At 40.2% G+C, this 25,581-nt stretch overlaps 1 protein-coding gene across 1 annotated transcript in view; it reads right to left on the bottom strand.

Moving 5' to 3' along the window:
* HECW2 (HECT, C2 and WW domain containing E3 ubiquitin protein ligase 2) overlaps positions 1 to 25,156 on the bottom strand; it is a 226,834-nt gene extending 201,678 nt beyond the window's left edge. Inside the window, exon 1 of the mRNA XM_072979546.2 lies at positions 25,020 to 25,156. The gene's annotated coding sequence lies outside the window, so the exon portion shown is untranslated. The remainder of the gene's footprint in view (positions 1 to 25,019) is intronic.
* Between the last annotated feature and the right edge of the window lie 425 nt (positions 25,157 to 25,581).

The raw sequence follows: 25,581 nt of genomic DNA, 5'->3' as shown, positions 1-25,581 counted from the left end.
TACTCAGCAGTAGATAGACCTCTAACATTTTGGTGTGCTCTCTAAATTTTGGAACCCTTGGGTAAAGCCTCAGTTGCTCCGCTCTAGTTACCATCCTGTTCTCAGGAGCAACCAACCATGTCCTGAGTCTTCAGCATTCCTAAGAGCATGGCTTTTCTCTGTGCCAGAGTACCTCCTAATCAAAGATATAGGGGCTGTGTGTTCCTTAAGATAGCAACAAGCACCATGTAAGTATCTTGAAAGAAATCACATATGTTTATTAGCATTTCCTTGCCTCTTAACTTTATCCTGTCAACTTTTAGGTTAGATTGCACAGACATTAGAACACTGGCTGTTTAAATAATTACAGGTAAAATTAGATATTACATATCTCTCTCTGCCCCATATAACAAGATTGCCTAATGATTGTAGGAGTGCAGAACAACAGAAGCAAACATGCATGGCAACCCGCAGCATGCAATTGAGCCTAAAATACCCAGGATTCTCTAGGTAACATGGTTACTGCATAGGGAATTCTTCCCATGCTGCCTGAAGAATTCTGGGAGTTGTAGTCCAAAAACACAAAACTCTTGGATTTTAGTTAAGAAATTCTCCTATGGGGAATAAGTGACTTGTACTGTGTTATTGGCAGCAATCCCACTGCCAAACGTAACATCTAATTATGTATTTTATACATAATATTTATTTCAAAGTAAAAGAGACAAAATATAGACGATACATACATATAATAACTATACAGTATTTATATTGATATGTATTCATACTATTTATGTGTACAATATATAATAATATAAACAGAAAACACATATAATTAGATATGAGTATCCTTAGACACTAAATTTTGCTATTTTGGCAAATGATTTCTCATGCATTCCTGAAAGATAAACTTGTATTAAACTTTATCCATATGCCACAATAATTTATCCTTTTATCTTCTGCGTTGTTCACCTCAAAAAATGAAACTCCAATCATTTATGTATCAATAATGAATTAATTAAATTATCCCCTTCTGCCTGCTAATAGTGCCAGGTTTTAAAGAAACACTCGCCCTTGAAAACCATAAAAACAGGAAAGCATTAACAACACAAAGTTAAGCATTTGAAGAAATCATGCTCAAGAGTGCACCAGGCAGCACAAACATACACAAACAGGTTTAATGTGGGACCAATAAAAGTGGATAACCACAAGACTAAACTTTGATTATTATTTTTAAAGGTTTCCAGCCAAAGTGCAACTGGCATCAAACTTGTGGTTGGAAAAGTGTCTGTTTAAATTATCAGGCAAAATTGCCCAACTGCAAAGAATATAAACAAGTAAATCAAGATGTGTGCCTTTTAAGGACTCATTTCTGGATAAAATCCAAGGGTTAATATTCCACTTCCTAATAAAACAAAGCTTTTCCAAGGTCAACAAGAAAAACAGAGACAAGACTTCTTATCTGAGTTCTCATCACTAACCTGAACTGCACTGCAGACTAAATATTTTTAAGCTGGCACCACAGCACGATACTGTTTCTAAGAGACCACAGCATGCATTACAATGGAGAATGCAAAAAAGGGATACACCCAAGCTTTTTAGTGAACAGAGTAGCAATACTGTATTGTTATTACATATGCATTCAGTAAGTGAAGAAATGTGACGTGTGCATGTTTAAAACTAAAAAATTTGAGTGAGTGGGGCAGAAGACTTTCTCTTTATTTAAATTAAAGGGGGAAAGTCTGAGGTAACGACGTAATATTCAGTCATCTCTCTCTTGGATATTTCCATTGCGTGAATAAACATACTAACTTCATTTACAGAACATGACAACCCAAATTAGTCATTCCCACAAACACACTTTTCAGAACCCTGTTCTACTTCCACAAAACCTGCTATTCAGTGCAAGGGAAATGCCATGGCATTTCCTTCCCATGATGTAACCAGGAAGCACTAGGTCAGTTTCCTTTTTGTACAGAAGTAGGCCCAAGACAGCTTGGAAGATAAGACCAGTTCCAGGTGAATAAAACACAAGTACTGTAGGTGTGTGTCTCTGGGCAGCTGAGAATTCTGCCTGGAAAATTCTTGGGGAATTCTGGGATATGGAGTCCAAACAAACAAAAAAGAAAGAAAGAAAAGAAAAAGGGGGGGGGAAGCACATCTCTTTATTGAATTAATCCATCACACATTTCATTTTCTTCTTCTCCTACCGGCTTCTGCTTTTCAAAATATTCTTGTCTTTTCCAATGAGTCTTGTCTTCTCATGATGGCTGAAATCCTGTTCGTGTAAACTGGTGACATGTTTTTGAAAATTAAATATTTCCCCTCCCATTAAGAGGGGAGTGTTTTTGAAAATTAAATATTTCCCCTCCCATTAAGAGGCCCCCACAGTTCCCAAGCAGTGGTGATTTTCAGTAATTCAGTGGCTACCATGGTTCCTAACAATGAAAGGGATTCCTGCAGAACCATCAGTCGTGCACTGTAGAATTTACACAAATGAGATTTCAGCTAACATGGCCAAAGTACAATAGCCTCAGTTGAGTCATTTTAGCTTCTTGGGGGAGGGGTATTTAATTAAAAACTCTTTTATTTGTCTCTGTGATAGCTCATAAAGCTGTCCTCCCACATGTTTGGAATGGATCCTTTTTTAATCTCTTTCAGCTCTCTTTATTATCCAGCTTTCACATTCATACACTGCAATCAAGGATACCACAGTACAAGTACTCTTAGCCTTGATCTCCAGTGATGAATATTTACACTTGTGCATCCTCTTTAGTTCCTTCATAGCCCTCCCCTTCTGAGTCTCTTATGTTCTTCTGATTTCTTGACTACAATATTGATTTTGACTGATGATTGAACAAAGATATGAAGATCTTGAACTATTTCAATTTCTTCATTGTCAGCATTAAGGTTATGTCATTCGTCTGTCATCACGATTTTTGTCTTCTTAACGTTCAGCTGTAATCCTGCTTTTGCACCTTCTTGCTCAGTATTTGTTTCAAAGTTAAACTTTTATTATTTAAATAATATAGTGTCATCTGTATATCTTTTATTTATGTTCTTCCATCAGTTTTCAATCTAAATTCAATCTGAATTTAATCTTGCTCTCTTTTTGCTATATTTTCTATACAGATTAAATGAAAGGTGGGGAAAAATGCACCCTTGCCTATAGGAAACCATTCTCTCTCTCCATATTCTGTCCTAACAATAGCCTCTTGTCCGTAGTATTGGTCACACATCAAAACAATCAAGTGTTGCTAATATTTGGTCAAACATTACACTGTAGCTCCAATGGCTTATGCTGTGCCTCTCACTATTAGAGAGTGATCTGTTTCTTCTGAGTTTGTTGTTTCCTGAGTAAAACACTTTGTAACTATATGATTGAGGATATCATATTTCAATTCACATTTATCCACCCATATCAGTTATTCCGATATTTATTTACATAGAGCAACAGTTGCATTTCTTCTTTTAAGAGTCCAAGCTACTTTTATTCATACTTATCACATTCTATGTTCCAGTTACTTGTGTCATGCTACACCAAACTCTTCTTTAGCCTCTGGGCACCTCAGCAACTACACTAGACCTCTTTTTGGTGGTAATCCTGTTGCTGCCTTCACAACAGTACGAGTCATGCTTATTCTTTGCTCAACCTCAGCTGCTGACTGAACATCTTCCAGTCTAGAAATCACATTCTCCTGTGTTTTTTCCCTTGGTTTCTTCATGGATTTCTAAATGTATAGATATGCAGCAGTGATTTATCATTGCCTTTTTCTGTGCAACATTAACAAGAGTTAGCTTCGGTGTCACCATCCCTGCTGCTGCCTATGAAAGATCTTCTAGCAGTGTCACTCTCCATTAGTGTAGCTGCCCAATAGTTATCCTTTAAGAATTTTTTTCACTCCCATCAACAGTAGAACTATTTACTGCCTTCTGCAAATGCAATCATTAACAGCTAAAGAGGAGGGATGCATGTGAGTCTGGGCTCTCAGCTCTGACCATTCCACCTTGAATGATCCTGCGATGAGTCTAAACAGAATATAGCATCCTGATGGTATTGTTCTCAACTTCGCTGACACACTTAAACCCTCTCACCACATTAAGGCATGCGTCCAAGTGGAAACTACAAAGCACCATAGAGCAAAAACAGAATAACATTCATTCTGAAAGTAAAAGCAGCAGCAACAATCCATTTCTGAAAGCAGTAACCAAGAATATACAATAAGCAACATTTAAAGACAAAGACAGGACAAAAACAGTACCAATAACAAGGATGAAATTGTTAAAATGGAAACCAATAAAATTTACTTATTATGGATTGAAATACTGTAATGTCTACTGTACTTTGCATCTGGAATGGTATATCAATGAAACTAGATGCTACAATATTAGAAGACGATGGTTTCCTATAGGTACAGATTTCAGAAAAAAGGTGTATTTCGTCTTCCTACCTGTTGATTTCATATGCAGAACATATCATGCCTAAAGCTCAATTAGATTCAGATGAAGGAGAATATTTTAGGATATGCAGATGACACTGTACTACTGGCAGAAAGCAGCAATAATTTGAAATGACTTCTGATGAAGCAAAAAAATTAAGTGCAAAAGCAGGACAATGGCAGAACATTCAAAACTGACATTTGCATAAGGCTTCTGCAACTAATTGTACTACTTGTCAAGATGCTGGGGCACATCTTGGTTGCACAATCAGGCACGTCTCCAAGGACACAACCAAGACATGTACCAGAACTTCCTTGGTTAGCTACAATTAGCTGTGGCAAGTTATATGAACTTCAAACAAACATCAGTAGGATTATGGCCTAATTTTTTCTAATTTAAATAGGAGTAAAATACATCTCACCCTAATGGAGAAAACTGGTGTGCCTGCTCAGTCTTCTGACCAGATGCTGTTTCTCAATAGGCAATTTCAGGGTACAGTACATGGTTTCTCAGTCAGGCTTGGACTGAACAGGCCTTCAAAATGAGACTTCTTCAAACAAAAGTTTGCCCCCTAACAAGGACTGAACTTTCCCATGGCTATGGCACAGAATCATAGAATCATGGAGTTGGAAGGAACCTATAAGCCTGTCAAGAACAACCTCCTGCTCAATGCAGGAATCCAAGTCAAATCAGATCTGATAGAGGGTTGTCTACATAGGATGCAAGTTGGAAAAGAAAAGCAGAACAAAGGGGCCTGGGAAAGAGTAAGTTGGAGACAACAGCTGCCTAGAAAGAGACATTTATTTTTAGGAAGGGGAAACTCATATTTTGTTGCAAGTTCTACGGACAATCTATTTGTGAAGTAAAGACCCAGCATGTACAGTATTCTTAAATAGAATACCTCTGTTAAGTGAAAAAGGAGGGGGTTCCTCCTGTTCCACGAAGTTTGAAAGAAAAAGGAGAACACAACTCTGAGGACTGTTTGATCGAAGTCCATTTCCATTTTCCTTATCCAGCAAATTCCTTACAGTTCAACCTATCAGAACACCTTCTGAAGATAATTCAAGATCACTCTCTGCTATGTTGAGGAAACAGAGATGTTTTTTGAAGAGATAAGAACATGATGCATCTTTGTGTGAACACAGGAAAAATTGAACCCTGCCTCTTTTATCTGCCTGCGAGAAGCGACAAGATAAAACATCAATTTTTACTGAAAAATCAGTTGAATTATATTTATAGAAGATCCATGCATAGTAGAAACGAGATACTTTTTTAAAAAAACTGTTCATACTTTCAGGCATCCAAATAAATCACGATTTATCATTATAGGAACGATCCCTGCATTCATTTGCAGACAATGTTTCCTCCCCCTTTGTCATAGTTGCAAAGGGATTTAGAAGGTCTTGCTCCTGCTTTGTTTTTTTAACCAACAACAGCTTGTCATGTCATCTGAATACAACCAACTGTAGTTCATCATAACAAAGATTTCTTTGAAACAAACTCTTGAAGTTAGGAAGGTGGCTTCATCAAACAAACAAACCATAGTCAAGATTAACCATTTTCTTGGGTTTCCATGCAACGGCATTAAAAAAAACAAAAAAATGAAGCCTGATCCCCTCACAAGTGTGCTAGAGAAGCAGGGAGTAAGCAGGCTCAGTTTGCTTCTGTCATTATTTTATAAAGATCGAGCAAAGAAGCCAGTATTGTTCATTATAGACTTTTTCAATGCTATTTGCTGTTACTAAAAGAGAAGTGACTAATATATTAAAATATGCTTTCCTAACTTGGCAGGAGTCTATCAGCTGAACTGGTCCCACTTTAAACGGACCCACTGAAATCAAATGACTCTTTTAGTTGTGACTAACCAGCCAAATTCATAATTCTGGGACTGTTCCTTTATACTGTACATTAATACTGGATTAAGCACAACACTCACAGAAACTGGATATTAAGGAGCTCTTCTGAAGAAAATACGTTTCATGATATAAACTTCACTATAAAAAAACTCTCCCTGTTTTCAGTTAAAATAATGCACAACATTTTGAAGAGAGAAAAAAAGTTTACTCAATGGCAATAAAATAAATAAAACATCTCCGAGGGGGGGGGGAAATATTATACTGCAGCCTTCTCTGGGCTGTACAGTGTTGTATAAAAAGCTTCATTATCAATCTTCTTGTCTCTCGCTTGCTTATTTTATATGAATGACTATGTAGACTCCATCCACTTTCCCACCTGAAACATTCCTATAAGTGTTCTTTGTTTTCTAGTCCAAATGCAGAAAGTACTCTTTCTTTTCTGGTGAGTAAAGGACCAATTGGACAAATTCTTTTCCTCATGGGGAAATGTGAAGCAGTAGCAGAAGGAAAAAAATAATCATTATTTTGTGGCTATTATCATCAGGACTTGTGAGGGAGAGGGTGGCAGATTTCTATGCTCTAATTATAAAGTCCAGGTGCCATTATGTTACACACAGAGAAGGGCTGATTCTAGGATTGAGGAGTGATGCCTTGATATCCCAACCTTTCATACCTCAGTAATTTTACCTACTGATGGATCAGATGCAGCACTTCAGTTTCTGTCACAGGGCCGCAAGCCAACCACCCTTTTAGTTAATCACAGTGTCCTCAAGGTGGCATCACTCAATTAATAGCACAGACCTACCCACCAGGCCCAGCACCAGGGGTACAGACTGGCAGCTATCTGAGACACCCAATACTGATACCAGCCTGAATACCCAGAAGTATTTCTAAAGGAAACTGAATGTCCAGCATTCTATTAGCTGTATTTTTAATGTGAAAAGTCAGTGTCCTATACTTTTTCAAAGCAGAAGTAGTCTTAGAATCTGCATTAATGCAGTAACAGCTCCTAAAATACAAATGCATTTTTGTCTGGAAAAATAATTAGACCAGATACAATATAACAGAAACCAAAGTTTAATGTAACCATTTGACCGATGCTACTTCACAAAAACTTAAGAGAGGGCCTGAAAACGAAAAGAAAAAAAATGAAAAAAGGACACATATAGGCAATGGAAAGAAGGCCAAGTGACCAAGGAAGAGTCAAGACAAGTATCAAAGAAATTCAGGGTGGTGTTAGGAAGGCAAAAACTGAGAATGAGCTGAAGTTAGCAAGAGATGCTAAAAGCAACAAAAAGCATTCTTAAGGTACAAGTGCAGCAAAAGACAGAGAAGAGAAACAGTGGCTCGGCTACTCAGTGCGAATGGAAAAAATGATAACAGACGATCAAGAAAAGACAGAAGTGCTCAATTCCTATTTTAGCTGAGTCTTCTCCCAAAATACAGTCTATGACCCTCCTGACAAATGTGAAGTGGAGGAGACTGATAAACAAATAGTCAAGGAATACCTTATAACTTTGAATGAGTTTAAATTTTCAGGGCCGGATGAACTGGCTGAAGAACTCTCAGAACCACTGTCAATCATTTTCTTGAAATCATGGAGGGAAGGTGAAGTGTCAGATGACTGGAGAAGAGCTAACATTGTCCCTGTTTTCAAAAAGGGCAAAAAGGAGGAACCAGGGAACTAGAGACCAGTCAGATTGACATTAAACCCAGATCATAAATCAGTAACTCTGCAAGCTCCTTGAAAATAATGCAGTAATAACAGAAGCCAACATGGATTTGTCAAGATCTTGGAATTGTTGTAGATCACCAGCTAGTATTAGTTCCCCTTTATTTGGCACTGGTTAGGCTGCACCTCGAGTACCGTACCCAGTTCTGGACGCCACACTTCAATAAGGATGCTGACAAACTGGAATAAATTCAGAGGAGGACAAAAAGGATGAGCAGGGAACTGGAACCCAAGCCTTGTGAAGAAAGACTGAAATAAGTGGGCATGCTTGGGCTTGAGAAAAGAATAATGAGGGGAGATATGATAGCACTTTTGCAAATACTTGAAAGGTAGGTTCAGGATCTGTTCAGCAGAGTGCAGGACATGTAATAATAGGTTCAGGTTACAGGAAGTCAGATTTCAGTGGAATATCAGGAAAAACCTCGTAACTGTTAGAGCAGTATAACAATGGATCCAATTGCCTTGGGAGGTGGTGAGTGCTCCAGCACTGGAGGCATTCAAGAGAAAATTGGACAACCCTCTGTCAGATCTGGTTTGGTTTGGATACCTGCATTGGGGTTGAACTCAATTGCCTTAAAGGCTCCTTCCAACTCCATTATTCTATGACACAAATGATGTTCTCATCTCCAATTTTAGTTTATATTTTAATTATAGTGTAACTGGGCTGAGGATCTTAGTATAGTGGGAAGGAAGGCGAAATCTCCTTCACCCTCCATGCCAGGATCTCAATCCAGATTGAGGGCCCTGGAAGTTGTTTTCTTTTTTAAAAATAAATTAAAAATCCCGCCATTGTAAGTTTCATAAATGAGGTCTTGTTTCTTGTGGTCCTGTAAAACTGTTCACCTACAATGCATCTTTCCTCCTGTTTTCCCAGAGACCTTCCCATTATGCAGTCCTTACATCAGCAGATTTGTTGACAAGCCCACGCTTAACCATTTTCAGAGCACAAAGTAAACACAGTACTTCATAAAAGCTTTCCTGTACTCACAAGAGATGAAAGGGCAATCCCATAACCTTTATTTGTGTATACAAGACACAAAGAATGAATAAAAACTAGTGTGTGGGAAGGAAGGAGCAACCAGTTGGAGGGAATCTCGTGAACTACGAGCATTGCCTGAATAAATCTAAAACACCAGCCAGCAGGATTCACAAAAGTTTATAAGAAATAGTTGCAATGATGCCACAACATGTGCTATTGTGAACCATCCTCTGTGATGCCTACCTGGACCTTTTGGGGTCTCTATCAGGGGCTACTATTTTGTGCTGTCACAAATTTAATTAATTTAATTTAATTTAATTTAATTTAATTTAATTTAATTTAATTAAGAGAACATCCACACTGAAAAAACAGCTTCCTACTTGGATTGCTTTTTGTGTAGTTTGGTTTACAATGTCCACATGTATTTTGACTTTTTGCACAGCTCTAGGGCTACAGGTTTCTTGGCATGATTTAGAGCACTTTGGAGAACTCCTTATTTGCCTGTTCTGTAGGTATGGAGAGGATTAGTTCATGCCAAAATAGAACAGTGCAATTCTAGATACATTGAAGGTGCCCTTAGGTACTTGTATTGTATCTGATGCAGTGCTGACTCTTCAGGAGGAAAATCTTTAAAAGGGAAGGAGGGAATTGCCATGACCAGCATGCAACCAAAGGTGAGGAAGTCAGCCTCTATTTTCATCTGCCATTTAAATTTTTTAAACAATAGTATTTCCTATTAATGCAACACTGTTCTAGATAAATGAGATACATTGGGGATATTATGTGTACCATACTAGGTACATGCACTGCTGTTTTGCTATGTCACTTTATTTAACAAAAAAGAAAAAAATTGCCTCGGCCTGCTAAACGATGGCCATGGGAAATGTAGGAAAGGAGAAAGGAAGGAGACTGTCATTAATAGAAAAGGCGACAAATTGAAGCAATCCAAAGGCCAAAGCATTTCTGATGCACAGTGTTGGTTAGCAACCATTAAAAGTAAATGGAAAACTTCATATCCCTTTCTTTCTGTGGAAGAGCAGGAAGGAAGTGTTCTATTTTCCAAGATCATTGAGTAGCTTACTCAAAGGATGGATGAAGAGACAGGAGGGGGGATCTTTTGATTGCTTTTGCTTATTTTCCTTTCCTTTCAGGGAAAGAAGATTGGTCTAGATCATGCTAAACAGGTATGATGAGGTCAATAACTTCAAATGGCCCTGTTTAACATGATCTAGACCAATGCAGACCAAGATAACTGGGCTGTCAAGTTACACCCCCCAGGGAAAGAACTGGGAGCAGTCATTGCATTGTTGGAAGATAAGCTGATGGGAGACTCGCCAGTGACCAGACAGCAAATTATACAGAGCTCCATATAAGCTGTTATCTCAGAAGGAATTGGATCTAACTGAATCTAAAAGAGCCACATGGTGCAGTGGTTAAACTGTTGTACTGCAGCCCAAACTCAACTCATGATCCAGGTTCAATTCCAGGTAGCTGGCTCAAGGTTCACTCAGTCTTCCATCCTTCCAAGGTTGATAGATTGAGCAGGGATCATGGCAAAGTATGGCAAAGTCTCTGGTACCAGCATATGATCGAACAAGTAAGAACAGCTTTCTCTTTTCAGAAAAAAAAAATTAAGGGAGAAGGGAATCCCTTCTAGCCATTACTTAGGGCAGGATATCGTAGGAAACCTGACTTTTGAGGCAGCCAGAATCTAAGGATGACCAGTTCTGGGGGTGACACGTTGCACAACTCTAGTTTCTTCTGTGTTTTCAATAGCTTTCTGAAGCCTTCAGAGATGTCACTCAAGATAGATGGCTGACCAATCTGTGTCCTCAGACTTCTAAAAGGATAAAAGACTCTCAGCTCTAGTCTTGCTAATGTAATCTGCCTTGGCTTCTCAAGGAATCTGGGCTCTATTTAAATAGCAGCACTTTGCCACATCCTGAAGAATCTCACATCCTCTAAAGGATTGCTGACCTACAGTACATGCCTTTGAGTGCTTTATTTGGTACAATTCACACAATACCTTGGCCTGTGTGGTCATAGAGATGTTGGGAGCTTTAGACCAAAATTTTACTTTCCTGTACTCTACCTGTAAAATGCTAGCAGGCAATCGTCCCTCTTAATCGTGTATATAGTATGGAAAGGATGGCCCACTTGCATACGGATTTACACATAAAGGGGTCTTCTTCTGCAATGTAGAAGGATTCTTTCACCCCAATGCTAGATACAAAGAAGGCCAGATAGTTTTAGTGTTAACAAGCATGTGGCATAAATTGCCCTTTAAGACATTAATGAACTCTTGAGTGTACAGTATCTGCATGAAATAGCCTTGGTGGTAGCTTTCGCTTTAGAGTTTTCTTATTTCAGCAGCGCCATAGGGAGGAAACTGAGAACATCAAATCTCAAATTTGGAAAGTCACCTTACTTTTCCTTTTGCATTGGCCACACAAGAAACCCGAGGAGAGATATAAAATTCTTTATTTGCATTCAAAAATCCACTGCAAGGTCAAATTAATATTTAACTCTCACTAGGCTCTGTACTAGATATGTAACATAGAAAATTCTTGTAAGAATTGCTAGCAGCAATTTTGTAGCACTAATCACTCCAGACGGAACGTAACTATTAATTTAAATATGAATAACTATCTTAATATCAATCTGCTGAGTCATCTCATGAACTGGCTTCTACTGCGTAGCTATAAACTGAATGATATTAACACCTGTTTTAAAAGATGAAACAAAACAATGTACAAGATTCACAGCAGATGCTGGAAAACAGCCTAAAACATGCGTGTGCAATTAAATCTATTCCAGTCATAAAACTGCTAAATGCATTTTCAGTTATATCTTTGCCATGGGCTAAGTTGCAAGTACTCCAGGAGCAGAAAGCTGCTCCAAAGAGTTCAAGCAACACAATTGAGTGGTTCACACTTCTGGTCCCTCTCACTCACTTTAAGAACCTGAATGAACCCATGTGGGCTGGCATGCTTCCCTCTTCTCCTCTCGGTTAAGCCCGTTTTATCTCTCCTCCTGCTAACTCTCTTACTGGTGCATCATAGAGGCTTATATCTCCCTTTCCACTACCCTGTTTTCTTTTCCTCTTTGCTCCATCCCCTAATCTTCATTTTACCTTCTTCTTCCTGATCCTCATTTTTAGCTAAGCTAATAGGTTTCATCTGCTGGGACTAATTAGTTCTGTTTCTTATATGCTATGTACTCCAGCTCTACAAATTCAAAGCAATGGAATAAACAATGCAAGGATGCTGATAACCACAATAATGCTACAGCAGAGACCCAAAGGCAAATTCTGAATAAGCACAGTGCCTATCCTCCTTTTCCAGAGCTACCAATCATAGCAAAGAGAAAGCAAGTGAAGCATATGCCCATCTGAACCAGTCCCTACATAGTCACTGCGTGCTATATTGGGAGAGCACAAAAATGAGAAGGTATAAAGAAAAGGCACAAGATCACTCGTATTGCTGCGGAGCAAGGCACGGTGAACTCTGTCTTACTTTGGGGTGGTCATCTCCAGATAGAACCCCCAAATTTAATAAAGCCAAGGAAGAAACCAAGCAACATGGGTACCAAAGACAAGTTTATTGGCCTTACCACAATGCAATGGATGATCAATGCAAAACCAAGCAAGCATGTGTCCTCTTGAAGCCTGGTGTTGGGCCACATCCCCAATGAAAGTCCTGGGCATGTAATGCATATTCTATGCCCCAGGGAGAACAAAAATAAAATATTAGCAAGAGGAAGTTATACTCTTTTGGAGAGTCTCCCCCTCGCCTTTTAGGAGTTTTGGGCACACTGACAGGGAAGAATGGAAAACACCGGTCCACAGTCCCTGTCAGCAGGAAGGGAACAAGGGCCGCATGGGAAAGGAAGCATAGAAGAAACTTCATACCTTCCTTATCAGTAGCACGTGGCCCAAAATTCCAGGGCACCAAGAGGTCAGAGAAACATCTCATCACAATGGGGGAAATAATGCAGAGTAAAACCAGATTAGGATGTGTGGGGTAACCTGCTATCCCCAGGACATTTGTTAGATCATAAATGTAATATTTACATTTTATTTCATGACCCTGCAGCTATATGCAGTCCATACACTGGGCATAGTAACCCAAAAAGAGGTACTACTGTGTTTCACATCTCTGATTAATGCATCTGATTTACTAAGGCTATATCCTACAGCAATATTTCAGATCAACGCTGGCTACAATTTTATACAAGTGACTCAGATCCTCTTGGGTTCTTCTTGCCTGCAAGGATCTCTTCCTGCCCAAGAGCATAGCTAAAGAGGAGCCACTGAGGAGACCTAAGCGTATCTTTCTGCAATCCATACTGATGGGAGAAGGTAAGGGTTGCTCTTTCTGAACAATCCTGGCCGTGTGGTCTGAGACTTTCAGCCAAGAAGACAAAACCCAACTTGCTTCCTGCATTAAACTGTTGTACAGCATCATTGGTTATCATTCCTCTAATCGTTCTCTGCCTCCAGACTGCTCCTTTTGCTTCAGCATGTATACAGTGGGGTCTTGACTTGAGAACTTAATCCATATTAGAAGGCGGTTCTCAAGTCAAAAAGTCTGTAGGTCAAGTCTCCATTGACCTACAGTGCACTGAAAACCGATTAATCCTATAACAGGTCGTTTTTGTTCCATTTTGGTTTTTTTCTGGTCTGTAAGTCAATTCTCAGGCTGCAAGTCAAACCTAAATTTTGTGGCCAGAGAAGTCTGTAACTCAAAAAGTCTGTAAATCAAGCTGTCTGTAAGTCAAGGGTCCACTGTATCTCAGCATGTATATCACTGATAGCAAATAAGGAGGCTGGTCATTTTCCCCAACTGTCTAGATGCCATACACTAACAGTAGGATCACATCCAGGTGGACAAGAAATGGATATGAATGTGAATGCCCACAGTCAATTGCTGCAACAGAGCTTTACAAAGATATTCTTCTCCAGCATGTGCAGTGGACCAAATAACTGGCAGTACAGTAGCTATTTCCTGTTTTGTCCTGATGCATAACAGCAGTTTCACTGCTTGGAAGAAGGTTTTATTTATTCATTCATTTATAAAGTCTGCTTGTGGGTGCTTGGGAAGGATTCAAAATATAGATATATTTCTACTGCTTGCTTGGACTGAAAAAGTACTTATTTCATGCAAAAGAAATGTGTGTGCTATTTGGGCTTGTACTGTGTGTGCAAGACTGTGTAAATATGTGCATATGTGCACACATATACATCTGTATTATAAATATACTTCATTGTTTTGGACAATTTCTTTCAAAACATGATCAGCAGTTTGGGCTCCCCCAATTTTTTTTAGCTTAATCCCTAGATTTCCCATGTTGAAAACCTTGATTTTTAGTTTTAGACACTTTTTAATATATAAATAATGGTTTGTGATGTGGAGCTTATTTTTATATATATATATATATATATATATAAAATACTGACTTGGGACCATTTTTAAAAGTCTCTACTGGCTGAACAACTCCATGAATGAGGTATCTGGCTGCAGAGCCAGAGGCCAGGAGAAGAGCCAGCCTGGGTGGCCTTGGGCAAGCTGCAGAGACCCAGGGTGCCCCGAGAAAAAGGGAATGGTAAACCACTTCTGAGTATTTTCTACTTAGAAAACCCTGAAAAGGGTCACTCTAAGTCAGAATTTATTTGAAGACACACAATAATAATAAAATTCTGAAATACCAAGCATAGTCAGTCAAAATTATAAAAACATTGTCTGGCATTATATAACAGATACAAGTTTTAACGAAAAACCTAAGTATCTGTTAAATATTGGTGCAGCATGTATGCTGTTCCTCATACAGTGGTACCACGCTTAGCGATTGCCTCATTTAATGATGTATTCGCTTAGCGATGAGGTTTTAGGAGCGATCTTGCGCTCCGTTTAGTGATGTTTCCAATGGGGGAATTTCGCATAGCGATGTCCGGGACCTTGCTTCACTTAGCGATGACAGTTTAGGTCCCCCTGTTTCGCTTAGTGATGTTTTTGACAGCTCCGTTTTTGCTATTTTTAAAAGGTGTTAAATTGTTTAAAAAGGGTTTAGAGTGCTTGAAATCATTAGTGCACTTAATAAACCCTTTGTTAACCAAATTTGGCTTCGTTCTGACTCTTTTTGAATTTTTGGTGATTTTTTTTTCTCCCCATTGAAATGCATTGAAAAGGTTTCAATGCATTCCAATGGGGGAACCGCGTTTCGCTTAGCAATGTTTCCTATGGCGATTTTCACTTAAGGACAGCAATCCGTTCCCATTGGAACGGATTGTCCGGTTTTCAATGCATCTCTATGGGAAAATGCGTTTCGCTTAGCGATGTTTTCCCATAGCGATAAATTTTTTGGAACCAATTAAAATCATTAACTGAGGCACCACTGTATTGCCATTTTTTGTAGTTCTGATGGTGTTATTTCTGAGATATTTTTGAAATACTATTTGAAATTTTTTGATATTGTTCCCAAAGCCCACGTGACTATAGGGATCATTGAAGTGTGTTTCATCCACAAGTGAGATGTTTCAATTGCCAGATTTCTGTATTATATTAGTTTTTCTAGTTCTTTGTTTTCAACTCTGACATCCCCCAGAATTGCAATGTCAATGATCCAGGCATTTTTTATTCTATTACTACTATGTCTGGTGTGTTACATTCAAGGTGTCTATCTGTTTGGATCTGGAAATCCCACAAGATCTTGACTGTTCCATTTTCTGATACCATCTCTCTACCTGATGTTCCCATGGGTTTTTGGAGGCTGGCAAGTTATATTTTTGCATAATGAGCAGTGCACTAATTTTGCCACTCTATCATGTTTAATTTTGTAATCTTGACATTCACAGATGAGGTGTGCCATAGTTTCATCCTTTTTTTAGCAGCGTCAACATTTGCTGATAACACTAATTCCTTGAATCTTAGTCTTCATGACATTGGTTTCGAGAGCTTTTTCTTATCCAGCAAAAATTTGGTTTCTTTCTTAAGGGTCCCCAGTTTTAGTCATGCTCATGTTGAATTATGATCATGCTTTTCATCAATATTTCTCAGATGTTGTTCATGTAGTGTTTTTTCCCCCAACTGTTTAATCTATTTTCATATAACACAGATACAAGTTTATAAGCTTTTGTTTCTGTTGTTTTCAAAATATTCTCCATTTTCACTGCCTTAAGTAATTTTTCTCTACTTGTATTCACATAATCATTTCCTGCTGTATTCCCAGTAATCCATGGCCTCCAATGTTTCATGGTAAATATAATATGTCTACATCGCTTTTTTGGATGTAGTACATGATGCATGTTCATTAGTTTCTGTGTTTTTTGATTCAATTTTTCTAACTCATTTTGGGTCCAATCTGTTATTCCCACTGGGTATCTAATTACTGGAACTACCCATGTGTAGTTTGATTGTATTTCCAGCATTTAATTTTGAGTTCAAGATTTTCTGCAGTCTTTTGTTGCATTCCCTTCCTGTCAGTTCTTCAGCTTTTGTGTGCAGGATGTTAGCTGCTTCTAGTATTCCAAGGTATTTATAACTTTCATCACTGAAAGTCATTTTATATTGAAATTTTTAAACTCTATTTCATCTGGTTTTTGGATCTTGCCATGTTGTATAGACAGAGCTGCACATTTGTCAATTCCAAATTTCATTTAAAATATATTCACTAAATATTCACACTGTGTTTAGCAGTGATTCTATCTCAGTGGAATTTTTTTGCATATACTGTAGTTTTAGGTCATCCATGTATAGCAGATAATTGATTTTTCCTGCTTGTTGTGAAATATGGTAGCCCAATCCAGTTTTATTTAAAATTATTGGCATGGGGATTAATGAGATGTTAAACAGCAGTAGTGACAAAGAATCCCCTTGAAATATTCCTCTTTTGATGCTAACTCCCCCAGTTTCTTCAACATAAGCCATTAAGACCGTTTTCCAGTTTTCCATATTTTTCTTGACGAATTCCTGGATATTTGAATCAGTTGTAGAATTTTGAAGTAAGTGATTAACTTACACTGTTATATGTTGATGGAGACTTGTTAAGCATTGTTTACTACTACTACTACTACTACTACTACTACTACTACTACTACTACTACTACTACTACAACAACAGAGGCTTTAGTCAGTGTTTTTAATTCTTCAGCATACATCCAAATTCAATACAGTATATGAAATGTCCCAAGCTACCGGTATCAAAAAAAGAAAGAGTTGCTTTTTAGTGGATCAGAGCTGCAAAGTCTACTCTGTCTAGCTACCATTATCCGCTGTACTTATTGTTAACAAAGATTATTGCACATTAGAAATAATTATTAATGTATCTGTAACAAATATATTTCAATCTTAATCTGAACTGCAGGAAAGAAGCTTAACACTGAACACCATCCGAACCAAGGAAGGTTCACAAATCAGTCAAAAGAAGAGGTAAGTCAGAAAAGTAAAAATTGCAAGTCTCCTTAAGAGACATCTGCATCATCACCCCTTACACCAAAGTTTGTATACACGTATTTCATATGGTGTTTTTGAAAACAAGGGAGATGTTACACCACAAGCTTTTAATAAGCCAATTGATCACACTGGAAAAGTTTACATTTCTATGCATTGCTGCAGTTTCCTGGAGCAATGACACCAGCATAGGAAATGACTGCAATATGGATTTATCCTAAGTGTCTGAGGAATTTGGTAATCAAGCAGTATGGGAAAGAGCCACACAGAGCAGCAAGTTCAACACCACTGCAGATGATGTGACAAGGAGAATTTTAGTCTAGCACACTTTGCCCTAACAGGTTTTTCATTACAGAGTACTGAATTTTCTGAGCAGCTGAAGCATTATATTTTGTACCTGCTGGGAAATGCAATGAATCTCTCAGATAAGTCACAGAGTGTGCAGTATTGCACAACTGCATAGTCCATGACCTATGGAGGTACGCAGTAGAGCCACTGAATGTTTTTCAGCCAGAGGGCCATACCCACTTCCAAGGAATCTTCTGAGATTTAAACGCCAGACGTAGACAGGGTCAAAACTAAAGTGGATGGGATCACTCATTATACCCCATCTCCCATATATATATATATATATATACATACACACACACACACACACACACACACACACACACACACACACACACACACACACACACACACACACACACACACACACACACACACACACACACACACACACACACACAGATCTTGCAGACCAAACTGGGGCAGGATATTCACAACAGAGGACATGTTATTCTTAGTTTCCACTAAAGTTTTTGCCAAATCCAAACTGCAAAACCTACAATTTTCACGCCATGCCATTTTGTGGATCAGAAAGAAATATAACCTGGATATTGTGCATGGGGTGTAAAGGGAGGACAGGATACATGCACATCTAAATGCTAGAGTGCTCAGACACTTTAACCCCTCCTCAGAATTCACCCATATGAAAGAAAACGAATTGTGAAAAATCAGTACTCAAATCAGTGCTTCCTTCCTTCAGCATACAGTATGAATGTATAGAGCACAGAATGGAACAAATACTTTCAGATTATAAACTTAACAACCCCTCACTAATATTAACCATGCTGGTCAGGGCTTCAGAGAGTTGAAATCTAGAATATATCTCTGAATGGCCAAAGGTTTTCCCTCTGGTCTGTCTAAGACTCCTGGAGGGGGGGCAGGGGGAGACACCACATCTCTTCTTGACTGAGCAAGCAAAGTCCAGAAACAAGGTACTAACATAATATACTCTAGTCTGAAGCACTGATACTTCTTTATTGGTCACTGTAGTCAGCAAAATACTGCATTTGTTGGGTGGACCCCAGAGCAGAACTTCCTGAAAACCACACACATACCATCTATTAGGCAAATAGCAGTCCTGTAGGCAGAAATTTTGAGTTAGGGTGGCTTGACATAATCAGAGTGACAAACACGTTTAAATGAAAAGCAGATGAGGCGTGATACTTCTAAACACATTATTATACAAGATGCGCCTCCTGCAGCTGGATATAAAATAGGCATGTAGTGAAATAGATGGCGAGTCTGTCTCTACTCTAAGCTCTGGGAGAGGAGGCCAAAGGGATGTTCAGGGACGCCAGTCCTCTGTCAATCGACCCCCTTCCTCCTCTGGCCATGGGTCTGCAAGCTCTCAAATCCAACCTGAAAGCTATGTTTTAGAGAAGAAGAAATATGAAGGCAAAATCCTATCGAAAGAACCTCAGAAGAACCTCCAAAGATGCAGTGTTTTCCCATGCCTCTGAGCTCTGATATTTCTGTCTTTGACCAGTTAAGACTAGAGATGGGCAGAAACTGCCAAAATGGCTCTCAGCTGAGAGGCGAGCACACGAGCAAATGCAGAGATAGCAGGCCCAACTTCCAGGAGGGAAGCCGGGCTGCTGTCTCTCTAGATGGCAGCACCAGCGGCAGTAACAGAACAAGATAGGGAAGCAACAGAGGCGGTGAGAAGGGGGCACGGGGCAAGCTGTGGGGGCAGGAAAACAAATCAGGAGGTTTGTTAAATTGAGAAAAAGTTTGTTGTTTCAGGAAAGTTCAGGTTCCCCAGTTCAGAACGGACTCAAATCAACCAACCAGCATTTTTTTTTACAAACTTCCCATTTCATTTTTGTAATCATGCCCATCTGTCACAATGGAGGCTGCTTCTCTATTTCTAAATGAGCAAGGAATCAAAGAGTATAGGAGAAAATAGCTTCATTCTCCACTACTTACAGAATGCATATACAGTACCAAGAAGACTCCCACATACCAACCATCAGTTGTCTCTAGAAAGGCCTAGAGAGAAATTGCAAATTTCTCTCTCCCTGCCTAGCAGACACCTACAGAGAGCAGCCAAGATCCCAGGCAAAAATATTTGGATACATGTTCCACAGAAACAAACAAGACTTATTCCGAAATAAATGTGTCCACGGATTAGAGAGCTGCAACATAAGTGTACAAAATCATTCTAGAGCAGTTATGGACAATCTAGCACTCCCAGTGTTTACAAATGTTGCTTACAAGATCTTCACTTTCTATTTAAGCTACTATGGAAGAATTTATACAATTTTGAGGGCACAAGCATCTACATTTGAGGTGCCTCCTGGACAAATTGAGCAACCTTGGACAAATTTCTTGATCTACTCCATCAAACTCCACAGCATACTGCCCTTGTCCCCTTGAATAAGGCAGCACCTGGGCAATCTGAAAAGATCCTCCACTACATCACATCAGAAGACACCATATTGGTTTAGGAAGCCCAGGGCAAGCTATAACACCCCCAGCTCCAGGAAATGGCTAGGAGGCTCAAGAAGAACAGCTGGGAGACTAGCATTTTTGCCCCACAACATCTGTAGTCTCACTGTCCTGCTTAACTGTAGAGCTGGTCCTGCTGCCCTTCCTCATGGCTTAGCTAGTCACTACATTTCTCAGGCAAATGATTTCCCTGAGCTCTGGATTTCCTCCCTAGTTGGAACTGGGGGGGGGGCACAAGGGGAGGACACAAATAAGATGACAGAAACCTCCTAACCACAGAGGAAGTTGCACTGCTGGACCACCTCCATGAATCTTGTCCAAAAAGCTTTCTGAATGAATGCCAGTTGACTGTCTTTGTTTTAATCACTGTCAGAATTTAAACCTTACAAAACAGGTAGCATGAAGTTTGTTCTGTTTCTTCAGAGTAGCTGTTGAGGCATCTTACTGCCTGGCAGGCAGCCACTGTCAGTAATCATTGAGTTCCTTCAAAGGCTTCACAGTCATGGCTTGTTTCCCCTGGTTTGTCTGGAAACATAAATTATGTGACTTTTTTAAAAAAAAGAAGAGGAAGGAGAAGTAATCCTTCATAAAAACAAAACCAGAAGATGTTGTGACGCACCTTGAATCAGTACTTTCCAACGTTGGGTCCCCAGGTATTCTTGGACTACAACTCCCAGAAGCCTCCACTACTAGCTGTGCTGGCCAAGATTTCTGGGAGATGTAGTTTAAGAACATTTGTAGACCCAAGAATTTGTGTAATTAAGGCTGGGAACCACAGCCTTAGTTACACAAAAGCGAAGGCCACTTGTGGTAGCCAACCTAGTTCAAAGCCTATATCATTGGTTTACTCACACGTATTTACACCTGGCTCATAAAAGTTTCAGTTTCTGACAGAAAGCAATGCTAAATAAAGTTAGAGATTATTATTTTCAGTCAGTTACAGAGTTTTCATGCACACATGTCAAGGTTAAGAGAATAGTTTAGTTTATATGTCTACAGATTGCTATTCATATCCTGGGGAAGGGAAAATTTTCATCACATAAATGTTCGGGCTTGTTTACCAGTAATTTTACTACACATCAATTGCCCTAATTCTTTTCTATTCTGGTTGAATATAGCTCGAAGCCAGGGGGACCACTTCTCAATCCCACATAATTGCTAACACTATATAATCAGTGCTATGTAAACTCACTCTGATTAATGTGTTTGTTTAAAATCATGTTACTGCTACGGACTTCCAAGATAAGGGGATCACAGCCTGTTATAATACACCATATGCGCACAACATCCACAAGCATTGATAGACTGTCTAGCCTGCATCTCTACTCACTCATAATCCACCAATTTCCACTCCATGCCCAATTATTTAATATTAGTTGCCTGCATACCCCCCCCACACACACACACTTTATTTCTTTATTTCATTTCTAGGCTGCCTTTCTCTTGATAGAGGACCCACTTTTCTCCAGCGAGACCAAGGCATTGCTTTTATCCTTTTCCACACAACAACAATCTTAAGGCAGACTGACTGGCCTTGTGCTCAGTCAGTGAATTCCATAGTTCCAGGGGGACTAGAATCTTGGAATCTCCCAAGTTAATCCCACCAAACTATCTATTCAAGAATCAAGGATTTCTTTCATTTGCCCTGGGAGGGAGTGGGGAGATGCGCCTGCCATTTCCTACATGCACCAATACAAGGGAGAAATGTGGATATTAGTAGTGACTTTGGGTCTGCAGATATTACATGGACTACAACTCCCAGAAATCCTGGTCAACATAGCTAATGGTGAAGGCTTCTGGGAGTTTTAGTGCAAGAACATCTAAGGACCCAAGGTTGGGAACCACTGATGTAAATGTAAGTAGAATGCCATGATCTGTAGTGCTAGCATGTTTACAGGTGACTTGGCTACTCTGACAGGCAGTTGTCCAATATCTGAAGCGAAGCCCAAGGCTCGAACTGGACCTCTTTTACATACAGAGCACATACTCTGTTACTGAACCATGGCCTCTTTTCCATTTCTTTGTTAGAAGCATTTTTGTGTGTGTTGGGAACGGAAGTCATACTCATCCCTGTCCAGCTGACCAAGAGGATTTCAGCTGCTTCTTTAAATACTGTCCATTAAATTTGGCTAGAGCAGGTGTAGGATAATGCTGTGGCCCTTCAAATACTGTCACTGTAAGAAATCCCATCATTCCTGACCACTGGTCATGCTGACTGATAGTATTGGAATCCAACAATAACGACTGGTATTGGAATCCAAAAATAACGAATGGCACAAAGTTTCCCCACTCTTTATTTAGGTATTGTTAGTATGCGATTTTGACAGTCTACATTGCATTTGAGCTTCATTGATAGCAATAGGACTTCTTGCAACAGCAAGTTTCTGGGAATAACTGTGGGCAAGTTTATACATGAGTATTTACCTGGGATTTGGACCCATTGAAGTAAGTCAACAGGACATGCCTCCAAAATGTATGTAGAGGCTTGCACTGCCAGGCTCCAGAGGAATTTGCAAGTAATTATTATCCCTCTCTCTGGAAGGACCAGGCCAGGTTAAAGAGTCCATATATCACCATATAGTTAAATACTGTATGCATTTGGTGGAGGGGAATGAATGGCATCTACCTTTGTTGCTGATAATAAGGGCCTTCCTTCAACATATCAGTCATATTACTGTAACATCAGGGTAGGATAAGCTTTTTCTCAATGAGTAACGCAAGTAGGGGAAATCTAAGAGATTAGGACAAAACCAAATAGGCACTGAAAAGTACATTTGAAAAATTTACTTCAAATAAAAGGCATATAAATAAAAGGCAAATACTTCAAATAAAAGGCAAATAAAAGGAATAAAAGGCAAGTAGTTATCCCAGGAATGAATTACAGGAATAAAAAAGTGAAAATATTTAACACAAGTTCTTTCATCTGGAGAAACTAAATAATACATTCTGATTATTTACTATAATATAAATTATAGGAATAATCCCTAAATTGCATAGTATGTGCTCTCTTCCCTGCTTGGAAAAAAAGTAATTTGTTAAATGCATTGTATGGAACAACAGATCATCTGAGAGATGAACAACAAAAACCTTTATCGGTTTAATCACATTAATATTTTGCTTCTCAAATCTGAGAAATACATCCTTCACCTGAAAAAAAATCAATAAAAGCACTTGTTAAATGTTTTTGTAAGCATTTGGTGCTTCTTGATACCAAAGAAAACATACTGACTGTGTAAATGTGTTTCTCCTACTGTCTTTTCCTGTAAAGAGTAGCCAACTGTTTAAATTAGTACCTTGTTCTTTATTATAGTTAAAGTGTTACCAATAAACAGAAAAAAACAGAACAGAAGAAAACCATAAACATATGGTATGATGTACAGCTTGCAATGGAACCCAAATTGTTGGGTCCCAATTTTGTTTATTTCAATACAGGAAAAAAATATGTAGTAGGTGTTTCAGGCACTGACTAGGTTCCTACATACCTCATCTATAAGAATTGAAAAGTCTGCGTTTCAATGGAGAAGCAAACCATATCCTTCATGGTGGTCACAGACACACACTATTGATAGCAGATAGTTATGTAACTACCACCCTCCAATCCAAAGCAAAATGTTAGTGACACCATTAACCTTCGCAAGAACTTCTTTCCCCCTGTTCCTAATCATTTTTCAGTACACTTTTCACATAACAGGCCAAGGAAAATCAGTCACACTATGCAAGTAAAATCTTCAGGGAAAATGAGATATAAGCAACCCTGAAAATGACCAGCTACCACCATGTAATGAGCCCGTTCATATTGAGCAACAAGGCAACCCTACCTAGAGTAGACAGTCCTCCTATCCAGATAACTAGTCATGTACAGCTTAACACCTTACAGCAAAAAACCCAGGTTTAGGTCAAAAGAAAACATAAAGGATGACGACTAAATAAAAGGTATGAAAGAATTGCTCGTAACTACTATTACGCCCAATACCACTTGATCAAATACAAAGCCACTGATATCCTCTACCTTCACAACCGCTTCTCTGTTTCCCTGCGGATCTCTTTGGAAGTGGCCTCCCCACCCCCAGGGAAACCTAGAAAATCCAAACGTCCCCACTGATTCTAGAAAGAGATTATCTGAACCTCGTCTCAAAAGGGGGATTTTTGTCAGCTTGTTGCAGGATCCACACTATGACGACAAGTCCAACATCATCAGCCCCTAGCGAGGAAAATCCTTGTGTAACCGCCCAGCATGTGTGCGCTGTTGTGTTTGTGCTATGCAGAGGCACCGAAAACGAGTTCCTGGAGGGAGCCCTAAAGGAATGGAGGCATTCGCCACATCTGCCATCACACTTCGGGGGGGGGCTAAAGGTAAACAGGCAAGCCTGCAGCTCCAGGTGCCTCCATGCCAGAAATGGATTCACTCACACAGTATCCATAGCTCCCCTCCCTCCCTCATTACACAGAAAGGATGCTGCGAAGACCTGGGCTACCCTAAAGAAACGATCTAAGGCGGCTCCTAGATCACCCCCAATGGAGTGATATATAAATCTTATCCTCACCGGGCGGGGGTGGGGGGTGGGTGAGAAAAGAAGGGCTGTTCTTGTAGGGATGGATCCAGCCACCCGCAGCCCACGCAAACAAAGCAGCTTCTCCAGCTCCCTCTCCATCCCTCGGTCCACCTACCTGCTCACAGAGAGCGGCGGCGGCGGCGCGCATAGAGCAGACCAGACCAAAAAAACAAAACAAAACATCCAACCCGTCCCCACCACCTCCCGCCCCATGGATGCCGCAGGTTTCTCGGAACTTACCCCCGCCACCAGCATTAGCAGCAGCCGCTCCGTCTGCAGCAGCCGGGGCCCTGGAAGGGAAAGCAACCCGGAGGGCGAGGCGGAGGCCCGCGGGGGGCTGGTCCAGCGGCTGCCCTCGGAGAGGAGAGGAGGTGCCCGCCCGCTTGTCCTCTCCTCCATGCACCACCACCACCACCACCACCGGCGGCGTCGGCTGTAGCAGCGCCGCCCCTCCAGCAGCGCCGTATGAAAGGATGCTGAGGCAGGGAAGGAGGGGGGGGAAGCCCCCAAGGCTGGCGGAAGCGAGCTCCTCCTGGCGGTGGGGCGGCGAGAGAGGGAGGGGGACGACGGCCCCTTCGTCCTGAGGGGGAGCCTTGGCGGCGGCGGCGGCGCTCCGTCCCAGGCTCCCTCGCCTTCCTTTTCCTCAGCCGGCGCTCCCGACAGCCCCAGGCTCAGTGCCCCGTCGCCCGGCGGCTGCTCCTGCTCCTCCTTCTCCTCCTCCTCGGGCTCCGGCTGGGCGCTGCTGCCATCGCGCTCTCCACAAGCCAAGCCGGCTTAGGAGAGACGGGGGGAGAGAGAGAGA

Source organism: Pogona vitticeps, chromosome 1, assembly GCF_051106095.1.
Source record: "Pogona vitticeps strain Pit_001003342236 chromosome 1, PviZW2.1, whole genome shotgun sequence".
In the NCBI taxonomy this organism is placed as follows: Eukaryota; Metazoa; Chordata; class Lepidosauria; order Squamata; family Agamidae; genus Pogona; species Pogona vitticeps.
The sequence above is the reverse complement of the archived record's forward strand: the minus strand, read 5'-3'. Positions and strand labels throughout refer to the sequence as shown.